Below are 13,249 nucleotides of genomic sequence, written 5' to 3' on the forward strand. Positions count from 1 at the left end.
AATCAAAGACAAAGAAAAATGATTTTTTTTTTTTTTGAGACAAATTCCCACTCTGTCACCCAGGCTGGAGTGCAGTGGTGTGATCTCGGCTCACTGCAAGCTCCGCCTCCTGGGTTCACGCCATTCTCCTGTCTCAGCCTCCCTAGTAGCTGGGACTACAGGCACCTGCCACCACGCCCAGCTAATTTTTTTTGTATTTTTAGTAGAGACGGGGTTTCACTGTGTTATCCAGGATGGTCTCGATCTCCTGACCTTGTGATCCACCCGCCTCAGCCTCCCAAAGTGCTGGGATTACAGGCGTGAGCCACTGAGCCCAGCCAGAAAAATGAATTTTGAAAAGTGAATAAAGCCTCCAAGAAATTTGGGACTATGTTAAATATCCAAACCTAAGAATAATTGGTGCTCCTGAGGAAGAAGAGAAATCTAAAAGTTTGGAAAACATATTTGAGGGAATAATTGAGGAAAACTTCCCCAGCCTTGCTAGAGATCTAGCAAATACATCCAAATACAAGAAGCTCAAAGAACACCTGGGAAATTCATCGCAAAAGATCATTGCCTAGGCATATAGTCATCAGGTTATCTAAAGTCAAGACAAAGGAAAGAATCTTAAGAGCTGTGAGGCAAAAGCATCAGGTAACCTATAAAAGAAAACCTATCAGATTAACAGCAGATTTCTCAGCAGAAACCCTACAAACTCGAAGGGATTGAGGTCCAATTTTTAACTTCCTTAAACAAAACAGTTATCAGCCCAGAATTTTGTATCCAGAGAAACTAAGCTTCATAAATGAAGGAAAGAAGGTCTTTTCCAGACAAACAAATACTGAGAGTTCACCACTACCAAGCCAGCACTACAAGAACTGGTAAAAGGAGCTCTAAATCTTGAAACAAATCCTCCAAATACAACAAAATAAAATCTCCTTAAAACATAAATCTCACAGAACCTATATAACAATAACACAATGAAAAAGAATCAAGGTATTCAGGCAACAAATAGCACAATGAATAGAATAGTACCTCACATCTCAATACTAGCATTGAATATAAATGGCCTAAATACTCCACTTAAATGATACAGAGTGACAGAATGGTTAAGAATTTACCAACCAAGTTTCTGCTGTCTTCAGAAGACTCACCTAACACTTAAGAACTCACATAAACTTAAGGTAAAGGGGCTAGGTTTTTCGCAGGCTACATAAATAACACACCTGGTCAAACCAATCCCCTGGGCCCTATGCAAACCAGAAACCACCTCCTCCAGCCTCCTGATATAATAAACTACCTTTCTGCCACACATGGGGTTTCTTTTTGTTCCAAGCCTCCCTCCCTTGTCTCTGTACAGGGAAGCTGTTCTCTTCTTCTTTCTTGCCCATTAAACTTTTCGCTCCTTAAAACCACTCCATGTGTGTCTGTGTCCTGTCAGCACAAAACCAAAAACCCTGGTGTTCCTCCAGTCATCAAAGCCATATCAAGACCACAGTGGAATAAAATTGGAAATGAACTCCAAAAGGAACCCTCAAAATCATGCAAATACATGGAAATTAAATAACCTGCTCCTAAATGATCATTGGTCAACAATGAAATCAAGATGGAAATTAAAAAATTATTTGAACTGAACAATAATAGTGACACAACCTGTCAAAAACTCTGGGATACAGCAAAAGCAGTGCTAAGAGAAAAGTTCATAGCATTAAATCCCTACTACATCAAAAAGTCTGAGGCCGGGCTTGCTGGCTCATTCCTGTAATCCCAGCACTTTGGGAGGCTGAGGCAGGCAGATTGCCTGAGCTCAGGAGTTTGCAGCCAGCCTGGGCAACACAGTGAAACCACGTTTCTACTAAAATCCAAAAAAATTAGCCAGGCATGGCGGTGTGTGCCTGTAGTCCCAGCTACTCGGGAGGCTGAGGCAGGAGAATTGCTTGAACCGCGGAGGCAGAGGTTGCAGTGAGCTGAGATCAAGCCACTGCACTCCAGTGTGGGTGACAAAGCAAGACTCCGTCTCAAAAAAAAAAAAAAAGAAATTCTGAAAGAGCACAAATATATATAATCTAAAGTCACACCTCACAGAACTGGAGAAGCAAAAACAATCCAAACCCAAACTCAGCAGAAGAAAAGAAATAATGAAGATCAGAATAGAACTAAATGGAATTGAAACAAACAAACAAACAAACAAACAAAAACAACAGATAAATGAAATAAAAAGCTGGTTAGACAAAGATTAACCAAGAAAAGAAGACAGAAGATCCAAATAAGCTTAATTGAAAACAAAATGGGAGATATTTCAACTGATACCAGAGAAATACAAAAGATTATTCAAGGATACTATGAACACCTTTGAGCACATAAACCAGAAAATCTAGAGGAGATGGATAAATTCCTGGAAATATGTAACCCTCCTAGATTAAACCAGGAAGACATAGAATCTCTGAACAGACCAATAACAAGCAGCAAGATTGAAATGGTAATAAAAAAATTGCCAACCAAAAAAAGTCCAGGATCAGACAGATTCACAGCTGAATTCTATCAGACATTCAAAGAAGAATTGGAACCAATCCTATTGATACTATTCCAAAAGATAGAGAAAGAGGGAATTCTCCCTAAAGCATTCTGTGAAGCCAGTATCACCCTAATACCAAAACCAGGGTAGGACATAACAAAAAAAGGAAACTGCAGACCAGAAGAAAACTGCATATCTCTGATGCACATAGATGCAAAAATCCTCAACAAAATACTAGCAAACTGAATCCAACAGCATATCAAAACAGTAATTCACCATGATCAAGTGGGTTTTATACCAGGGATCCAGGGATGGTTTAACATTTGTAAGTCATAAATGTGACACACTACATAAACATAATTAAAAATAATAATTACATGATCATCTCAATAGATGCAGAAAAAGCATTTGACAAAATCCAGCATCCCTTTATGATTAAAGCCCTCAGGAAAATTGGCATAGAAAGGAAATACCTTAAGGTAGTAAAAACCGTCTACAACAAACCCAAGCCAACATTATACTGAACAGGGAAAAGTTGAAAGCATTCCCCCTGAGAACTGAAACAAGACAAGGATGTCCACTTTCACCACTTCTATTCAACATAGTACTCGAATTCCTTGCCAGAGCAATCAGTCAAGAGAAAGAAAGAAAGAACATCCAAATCAGTAAAGAGGAAGTCAAACTGTCACTCTTTGCTGATGATATGATCTTATACTTAGAAAACCCTAAAGACTCATCCGAAAAGCTCCGAGAACTGGTAAATGAATTCAGCAAAGTTTCAGGAAACAAAACTGATGTACACAAATCAGTGGCTCTGCTATTTGCCAACAGCAGCTAAGCGGAGAATCAAATCAAGAACTCAACCTCTTTCACAACAGCTGCAAAAATAAATAAATAAACTATTTAGGAATATATCCAACCAAGGATGTGAAAGACCTCTTACAAGGAAAACTACAAAACCGTGCTGAAAGAAATCACAGATGACACAAAAAAATGGAAACACAACCGATGCTCATGGATATGTAGAATCAATATTGTGAAAATGACCATACTGCCAAAAGCAATCTACAAATTCAATGCAATTTCCATCAAAATACCACCATCATTCTTCACAGAACTAGAAAAAAAATCATGAAATTCATATGGAACCAAAAAAGAGCCCAAATAGCCAAAGCAAGACTAAGCAAAAAGAATAAATCTCGAGGCATCACATTATCCAACTTCAAACCACACTATAGGCCGTAGTCACCAAAACAGCATGGTACTGATATAAAAACAGGCACATAGACCAATGGAACAGAAGAGAGAACCTAGAAATAAAGCCAAATACTTACAGCCAATTGATCTTCAACAAAGCAAACAAAAACATAAAGTGGGGAAAGGATACTCTGTTCAACAAATGGTGCTGGGATAATTGGCAAGCCACATATGGAAGAATGAAACTGGATTCTCATCTCTTACCTTCCACAAAAATCAACTCAAGATGGATCAAAGACTTAAATCTAAGACCTGAATCCATAAAGATTCTAGAAAATAATATGGGAAAAATCCTTTTAGACATTGGCTTAGGCAAAGACTTCATGACCAAGAACCCAAAAGCAAATGCAACAAAAACAAAGATAAATAGATGGAACTTAATTAAACTAAAAAGCTTCTGCACAGCAAAAGAAATAATCAGTAGAGTTAACAGACAATCCACAGAGTGAGAGAACATCTTCAAAATCTATATATCTGACGAAGAACTAATATCCAGGATCTACAAAGAACTCAAGCAAATCAGCAAGAAAAAAAAATCCCATCAAAAAGTGGGCTAAAGACATGAGTAAACAATTCTCAAAAGAAGATATACAAATGGCCAACAAGCATATGAAAAAATTCTCAACATCACTAATTATCAGAGAAATGCAAATCAAAACCACAATGTGAAACCACCTCACTCCTTCAAGAATGGCCATAATCAAAAAATCAAAAAATAATAGATGTTTGCATGGAAGCATTGAAAAGGGAATATTTTTACACTCCCATCAACACCACTATGGAACCACTATGGAAAACAGTGTGGGAATTCCTTAAAGAACTAAAAGTAAATCTACCATTTGATCCAGCAATCCCACTACTAGGTATCTACGCAGAGAAAAATCACTATATGAAAAAGATATTTGTACACACATGTTCATAGCAGCACAATTTGCAATTGCAAAAACATGGAACCAGCCCAAATGCCCATCAATTAACAGGTGGATAAAGAAAATGTGATATATATATATATATATATATATGCCAACAGCATATATATATATATATATATGATCGAATACTACTCAGCCATAAAAGGGAATGAAATAATGGCATTCACAGCCACCTGGATGGAATTGGAGACCCTTATTCTATATTATTCTAAGTGAAGTAACTCAGGAATGGAAAACCAAACATCATATATTCTCACTCCTATGTGAGAGCTAAGCTATGAGGACACAAAGGCGTAAGAATGATACACTGGACATTGGGGACTCGGGGGAAAGTGTGGGTGGGTGGTGAGGGATAAAAGACAGCACCCTGGGCACAGTGTACACAGCTCGGGTGATGGGTGCACCAAAATCTCAGAAATCACCACTAAAGAACTTATTCTTGTGACCAAACACTACCTGTTCCCTAAAAACCTATTGAAATTTTAAAAAATTTAAATATAAAATAAAAAAATAGAATGGCTTTAACGAAACACCTCACAATGTCAAGTGCTGATGAAGATATGGAACAACTAGAACTCTCATACACTGCTAGAGGGGCTGCAGATGGTATAGCCATAGCCACCGTGGGAAACAGTCTGGCTGATGCAGAGACAGTTAAATATATAACCCATAGGATTCAGCAGTTTCCTCTCTTTGTACTTACCCAAGAGAAATGAAAACTTATATTCACATCAAAATCTGTACATGAATGTTCATAGCAGTTCTACTTATAATTGCGAAAAACAATTAAAATGCCTTTCAGTTTTATAAATGAATAAACAGTGGTTCATCCATTCAGTAGAATACTCAGCATTAAAAAAAAGGAATTAAAAAACCCATTAAAACAGCATTTAGAAAAAGAATGTGCAAAGAAGCCAAATATTTACTCTTGTATTAACATAATAGTCAATTGCAGAAAGTACAGCCAAATAGAGGCCACACTGGAGAAATAGGAAGATAAATTTAGTCTCGCTACAGTGCTTTTAGAAGTTTAAAACACAGCCCTAAAACTTTTTTTTTTTTTTTTTTTACTTTTTTTTTAGAGACAGTGTCTCGCTCTGTCGCCTAGGCTGGGGTGCAGTAGCTCACTGCAGCCTTGAACTCATGGGCTCATGAAATCCTGCCTCAGCCTACCAAATAGCTGAACCTCAGCTATGTGCCACTATGCCTGGCTAATTTTTATAAAAAATTTTTTTAGAGGCAGGGGTCTTGCTGTATTACCCAGGCTGGTCTCTAACTCCTAGCCTTAAGTGATCCTTTCACCTTGGCCTGCTAAAGGGCTGGATTACAGATGTGAGCCACTGCACCCAGCCAAACTTAGTTTTTTGGCTTTTTTTTTTTTTTAAATAAGCAGCTTGCAATTTAAAAGATACAATTTCTTTTCAATCAATTTTGAGTACTTTTGTGAGCCAGCAGCACTAGGCCACAGTGGAGCCAGTCTGACCTTTTATTCGGCTTCCAGGGCAGCAACACTCTTGTTTATGCAGCTAAAAGGGTATTACCCTTCCTGATACAGAAGAAAAATGCAAGTCTTGGAATGCTAGGCTGCACATACTCCTGTATAACCTGAAAGAAGTTTTCTTTGAATGAAGAAAAACACCAAATATAAATGTGCCTCAGTTTTTTCATGTTTAACATGAAGATGATACTACCTACTTCAGACAGTGGTGAGGTTTAGAGATAATCATGTAAACTGATTAGAGATGTTCCTGGCACAAAGTAAGTATGCAATTCATCTTAACTATTATTATCTAATCCAAAATGTACTATAAGTGTTCAGGCATCCAGTAAAATCTAATCACCACATTAGAAAAATTGCATGAGAAAATTCATTCAGTTTTTCAATTTGCTTTCACCTTCTGACTTGGGTTAGAAGAGAGTCAGGGAAATGATGGTTTCTTTAGTTCCCAAGCAGGTGGGAAAGGAGGAGGCCCCGTATGTCAGGGTGATGGGCAGGGAAACCACAGAAAAGAGCCGTGGGACGTGTGACAAGGCTGACGGCAAAGGCTGAAGTATTAAGGATTGGAGGATCAAGGATTTGTGGGGTCAGTGCTTCATTGGGATGTTCTCTTGTTCCAGGGCCATTTATCCAGTTATCTTCCATTTTTAATTAATATTTGCTGCTAATATCAGTGTTTCTCTGTTCTGCAAACATACAGCTCTTTTGAAAGTTTTCTGTGATATTTAATATTACTTAACTTTGGAGAACTCAGATGTGGAAAACTCCCCTACCATGTTCCTTCCTCTTGTTTTTCTATGTATATTCTCCCTGTTTTGGGTGTGGGGAGGGGAAGGAGGATGCTAAAGTACATATGGGTACATGATATTCTGGGTAATTTTCTAAGATATAATTTTAATACTTACTGTAATAATAATGTATCCTGAAATTTTTTCAAATTTTTAAATTAATGTACATACAAAATGGTATATAACTGTTTTGAGGTGACATAATCTATTGCACTATTGATTAAACTATCATAAATCAATAATGCTTTTAAGCCCTAGATCCTAAAATTTGAGAATAATTTGTAGAATCATAATTTTTTTTTAAGGTAAAAGAGTTGTATTTCTTTTTTTAATATATATATTTTTTATTATACTTTAAGTTCTAGGGTACATGTGCAGAACATGCAGCTTTGTTACGTATGTATACATGTGCCATGTTGGTGTGTTGCACCCATTAACTCGTCATTTACATTAGGTATATCTCCTAAAGCTACCCCTCCCCCCTCCCCCCTTCCCCCACCCCACAACAGGCCCTGGTGTGCGATGTTCCCCTTCCTGTGTCCAAGTGTTCTCATTGTTCAATTCTTACCTGTGAGTGAGAAGATGCGATATTTGGTTTTTTGTCCTTGCCATAGTTTGCTGAGAATGGTGGTTTCCATCTTCATCCATGTCCCTACAAAGGACATGAACTCATCATTTTTTTATGGCTGCATAGTATTCCATGCTGTATATGTGCCACATTTTCTTAATCCAGTCTGTCATTGTTGGACATTTGGGTTGGTTCCAAGTCTTTGCTATTGTGAGTAGTGCCACAATAAACATACGTGTGCATGTGTCTTTATAGCAGCATGATTTACAATCCTTTGGGTATATACCCAGTAATGGGATGGCTGGGTCAAATGGTGTTTCTAGTTCTAGATCCCTGAGGAATCACCACACTATCTTCCACAATGGTTGAACTAGTTTACAGTCCCACCAACAGTGTAAAAGTGTTCCTATTTCTCCACATCCTCTCCAGCACCTGTTGTTTCCTGACTTTTTAATGATCAGCATTCTAACTGGCGTGAGATGATATCTCATTGTGGTTTTGGTTTGCATTTCTCTAATGGCCAGTGATGACGAGCATTTTTTCATGTGTCTGTTGGCTGCATAAATGTCTTCTGTTGAGAAGTGTCTGTTCATATCCTTCGCCCACTTGTTGATGGGGTTGTTTTTTTTTTCTTGTAAATTTGTTTGAGTTCTTTGTAGATTCTGGATATTAGCCCTTTGTCAGATGAGTAGATTGCAAAAATTTTCTCCCATTCTGTAGGATGCCTGTTCACTCTGATGGTAGTTTCTTTTGCTGTGCAGAAGCTCTTTAGTTTAATTAGATCCCATTTGTCAATTTTGGCTTTTGTTGCCATTGCTTTTGGTGTTTTAGACATGAAGTCCTTGCCCATGCCTATGTCCTGAATGGTATTGCCTAGGTTTTCTCCTAGGGGTTTTATAGTTTTAGGTCTAACATTTAAGTCTTTAATCCATGTTGAATTAATTTTTGTATAAGGTGTAAGGAAGGGATCCAGTTTCAGCTTTCTACATATGACTAGCCAGTTTTCCCAGCACCATTTGTTAAATAGGGAATCCTTTCCCCATTGCTTGTTTTTGTCGGGTTTGTCAAAGATGAGATAGTTGTAGATGTGTGGTATTATTTCTGAGGGCTCTGTTCTGTTCCATTGGTCTATATCTCTGTTTTGGTACCAGTACCATGCTGTTTTGGTTGCTGTAGCCTTGTAGTATAGTTTGAAGTCAGGTAGCGTGATGCCTCCAGCTTTGTTCTTTTGGCTTAGGATTGACTTGGCAATGTGGGCTCTTTTTTGGTGCCATATGAACTTTAAAGTAGTTTTTTCCAATTCTGTGAAGAAAGTCATTGGTAGCTTGATGGGGATGGCATTGAATCTATAAATTACCTTGGGCAGTATGGCCATTTTCACGATATCGATTCTTCCTATCCATGAGCATGGAATGTTCTTCCATTTGTTTGCGTCCTCTTTTGTTTCATTGAGCAGTGGTTTGTATTTCTCCTTGAAGAGGTCCTTCACATCCCTTGTAAGTTGGATTCCTAGATATTTTATTCTCTTTGAAGCAATTGTGAATGGGAGTTCACTCATGATTTGGCTCTCTGTTTGTCTGTGATTGGTGTATAAGAATGCTTGTGATTTTTGCACATTGATTTTGTATCCTGAGACTTTGCTGCAGTTGCTTATCAACTTAAGGAGATTTTGGGCTGAGATGATGGGGTTTTCTAAATATACAGTCATGTCATCTGCAAACAGGGACAATTTGACTTCTTCTTTCCTAATTGAATACCCTTTATTTCTTTCTCTTGCCTGATTGCCCTGGCCAGAACTTCCAACACTATGTTGAATAGGAGTGGTGAGAGAGGGCATCCCTGTCTTGTGCTGGTTTTCAAACGGAATGCTTCCACTTTTTGCCCATTCAGTATGATATTGGCTGTGAGTTTGTCATAAATAGCTCATTATTTTGAGATATGTCCCATCAATACCTAATTTATTGAGAGTTTTTAGCATGAAGGGCTGTTGATTTTGTTGAAGGCCTTTTCTGCATCTATTGAGATAATCATGTGGTTTTTATCTTTGGTTCTGTTTATATGCTGGATTACGTTTATTGGTTTGCATATGTTGAACCAGCCTTGCATCCCAGGGATGAAGCCCACTTGATCATGGTGGATAAGCTTTTTGATGTGCTGCTGGATTCGGTTTGCCAGTATTTTATTGAGGATATTTGCATTGATGTTCATCAGGGATATTGGTCTAAAATTCTCTTTTTTTGTTGCATCTCTGCCAGGCTTTGGTATCAGGATGGTGCTGGCCTCATATAATAAGTTAGGGAGGATTCCCTCTTTTTCTATTGATTGGAATGATTTCAGAAGGAATCGTACCAGCTCCTCCTTGTACCTCTGGTAGAATTCGGCTGTGAATCCATCTGGTCCTGGATTTTTTTTGGTTGGTAAGCTATTAATTATTGCCTCAATTTCAGAGCCTGTTATTGGTCTATTCAGAGATTCAACTTCTTCCTGGTTTAGTCTCGGGAGGGTGTATGTGTCCAGGAATTTATCCATTTCATCTAGATTTTCTAATTTATTTGCGTAGAGGTGTTTATAGTATTCTCTGATGGTAGTTTGTATTTCTGTGGGATTGATGGTGATATCCCCTTTATCATTTTTTATTGCATCTATTTGATTCTTCTCTCTTTTCTTCTTTAATAGTCTTGCTAGTGGTCTATTGATTTTGTTGATTTTTTCAAAAAACCAGCTCCTGGATTCATTAGTTTTTTGAAGGGTTTTTTGTGTCTCTATCTCCTTCAGTTCTGCTCTGATCTTAGTTATTTCTTGCCTTCTGCTAGCTTTTGAATGTGTTTGCTCTTGCTTCTCTAGTTCTTTTAATTGTGATGTTAGGGTGTCAATTTTATATCTTTCCTGCTTTCTCTTGTGGCCATTTAGTGCTATAAATTTCCCTCTACACACTGCTTTAAATGTGTCCCAGAGATTCTGGTATGTTGTGTCTTCATTCTCATTGCTTTCAAAGAACATCTTTATTTCTGCCTTCATTTCATTATGTACCCAGTAGTCATTCAGGAGCATATTGTTCAGTTTCCATGTAGTTGAGCAGTTTTCAATGAGTTTCTTAATCCTGAGTTCTAGTATGATTACACTGTGGTCTGAGAGACAGTTTGTTATAATTTCTGTTCTTTTACATTTGCTGAGGAGTGCTTTACTTCCAACTATGTGGTCAGTTTTGGCATAGGTGCGGTGTGGTTCTGAGAAGAACGTATATTCTGTTGATTTGGGGTAGAGAGTTCTGTAGATGTCTATTAGGTCCACTTGGTGCAGAGCTGAATTCAATTCCTGGATATCCTTTTTAACTTTCTGTCTCGTTGATCTGTCTAATGTTGACAATGGGGTGTTAAAGTCTCCCATTATTATTGTGTGGGAGTCTAAGTCTCTTTGTAGGTCTCTAAGGACTTGCTTTATGAATCTGGGTGCTCCTGTATTGGGTGCATATATATTTAGGATAGTTAGCTCTTCTTGTTGAATTGATCCCTTTACCATTATGTAATGGCCTTCCTTGTCTCTTTTGATCTTTGTTGGTTTAAAGTCTGTTTTATCAGAGACTAGGATTGCAAACCCTGCATTTTTTTGTTTTCCATTTGCTTGGTGGATCTTCCTCCATCCCTTTATTTTGAGCCTATGTGCGTCTCTGCACATGAGATGGGTCTCCTGAATACAGCACACTGATGGGTCTTGACCCTTTATCCAGTTTGCCAGTCTGTGTCTTTTAATTGGAGCATTTAGCCCATTTACATTTAAGGTTAATATTGTTATGTGTGAATTTGATCCTGTCATTATGATGTTAGCTGGTTGTTTTGCTCATTAGTTGATGCAGTTTCTTCCTAGCATTGATGGTCTTTACAATTTGGCATGTTTTTGCAGTGGCTGGTACCAGTTGTTCCTTTCCATGTTTAGTGCTTCCTTCAGAAGCTCTTTTAGGGAAGGCCTGGTGGTGACAAAATCTCTCGGCATTTGCTTGTCCGTAAAGGATTTTATTTCTCCTTCACTTATGAAGCTTAGTTTGGCTGGATATGAAATTCTGGGTTGAAAATTCTTTTCTTTAAGAATTTTGAATATTGGCCCCCAGTCTTTTCTGGCTTATAGAGTTTCTGCCAGGAGATCCGCTGTTAGTCTGATGGGCTTCCCTTTGTGGGTAACCCGATCTTTCTCTCTGGCTGCCCTTAATATTTTTTCCTTCATTTCAACCTTGGTGAATCTGACAATTATGTGTCTTGGAGTTGCTCTTCTCAAGGAGTATCTTTGTGGCGTTCTCTGTATTTCCTGAATTTGAATGTTGTCCTGCCTTGCTTGGTTGGGGAAGTTCTCCTGGATAATATCCTAAAGAGTGTTTTCCAACTTGGTTCCATTCTCCCTGTCACTTTCAGGTACACCAATCAGACGTAGATTTGGTCTTTTCACATAGTCCCATGTTTCTTGGAAGCTTTGTTCATTTCTTTTTATTCTTTTTTCTCTAAACTTCTCGCTTCATTTCATTCATTTGATCTTCAATCACTGATACCCTTTCTTCCAGTTGATCGAATCAGTTGCTGAAGCTTGTGCATTCGTCATGTAGTTCTCGTGCCATGGTTTTCAGCTCCATCAGGTCCTTTAAGGACTTCTCTGCATTGGTTATTCTAGTTAGCCATTTGTCTAATCTTTTTTCAAGGTTTTTAACTTCTTTGCGATGGGTTCGAACTTCCTCCTTTAGCTTGGAGAAGTTTGATCGTCTGTAGCCTTCTTCTCTCAAATCATCAGAGTCATTCTCCATCCAGCTTTGTTCCGTTGCTGGTGAGGAGCTGCATTCCTTTGGAGGAGGAGAGGTGCTGTGATTTTTAGAGTTTTCGGTTTTTCTGTTCCGGTTTTTCCCCATCGTTGTGGTTTTATCTACCTTTGGTCTTTGATGATGGTCATACAGATGGAGTTTTGGTGTGGATGTCCTTTCTGTTTGTTAGTTTTCCTTTTAACAGTCAGGACCCTCAGCTGCAGGTTTGTTGGAGTTTGCTGGAGGTCCACTCCAGACCCTGTTTGCCTGGGTATCAGCAGCGGAGGCTGCAGAACAGCGAATATTGCTGAACAGCAAATGTTGCTGTCTGATCGTTCCTCTGGAGGTTTTGTCTCAGAGGGGTACCCGGCCCTGTGAGGTGTCAGTCTGCCCCTACTGGGGGGTGCCTCCCAGAAAGGCTACTCGGGGGTCAGGGACCCACTTGGGGAGGCAGTCTGTCCGTTCTCAGATCTGAAACTCCATGCTGGGAGGACCACTACTCTCTTCAAAGCTGTCAGACAGGGACATTTAAGTCTGCAGAAGATTCTGCTACCTTTTGTTTGGCTATGCCCTGCCCCCAGAGGTGGAGTCTACAGAGGCAGGCAGGCCTCTTTGAGCTGTGGTGGTCTCCACCCAGTTCCAGCTTCCTGGCTGCTTTGTTTACCTACTCAAGCCTCAGCAATGGCGGGCGCCCCTCCCCATAATTCTTATCCTTGCATTTGAAAATCAAGCTCATGCTTCTCCAAATTATCTTCTAAAAATTAATTCGTGTGAAAATTGTGTTCTAGGAATTAATTTTACACAAGTCTAAGTTTATATATTCATTTTATTTATGAAAGCATAAAGATAATGGCGTTAATCATTTGAAAGAGAACATTGGAACACTTTTAAAAATGTCTTGGAAGACCTTTTCTAGAAAGAACATAAAATGT

The 13,249-nt window shown here is 38.7% G+C and overlaps 1 protein-coding gene across 3 annotated transcripts in view; it reads left to right on the top strand.

The window, feature by feature from the left end:
* Window positions 1-13,249, top strand: part of MYO3A (myosin IIIA) — a 282,515-nt gene that overhangs the window by 50,230 nt on the left and 219,036 nt on the right. The gene's annotated exons all lie outside the window — the stretch shown is intronic.

The sequence above is a fragment of the Gorilla gorilla genome, chromosome 8 (assembly GCF_029281585.2).
Source record: "Gorilla gorilla gorilla isolate KB3781 chromosome 8, NHGRI_mGorGor1-v2.1_pri, whole genome shotgun sequence".
Classification (NCBI taxonomy): Eukaryota; Metazoa; Chordata; class Mammalia; order Primates; family Hominidae; genus Gorilla; species Gorilla gorilla.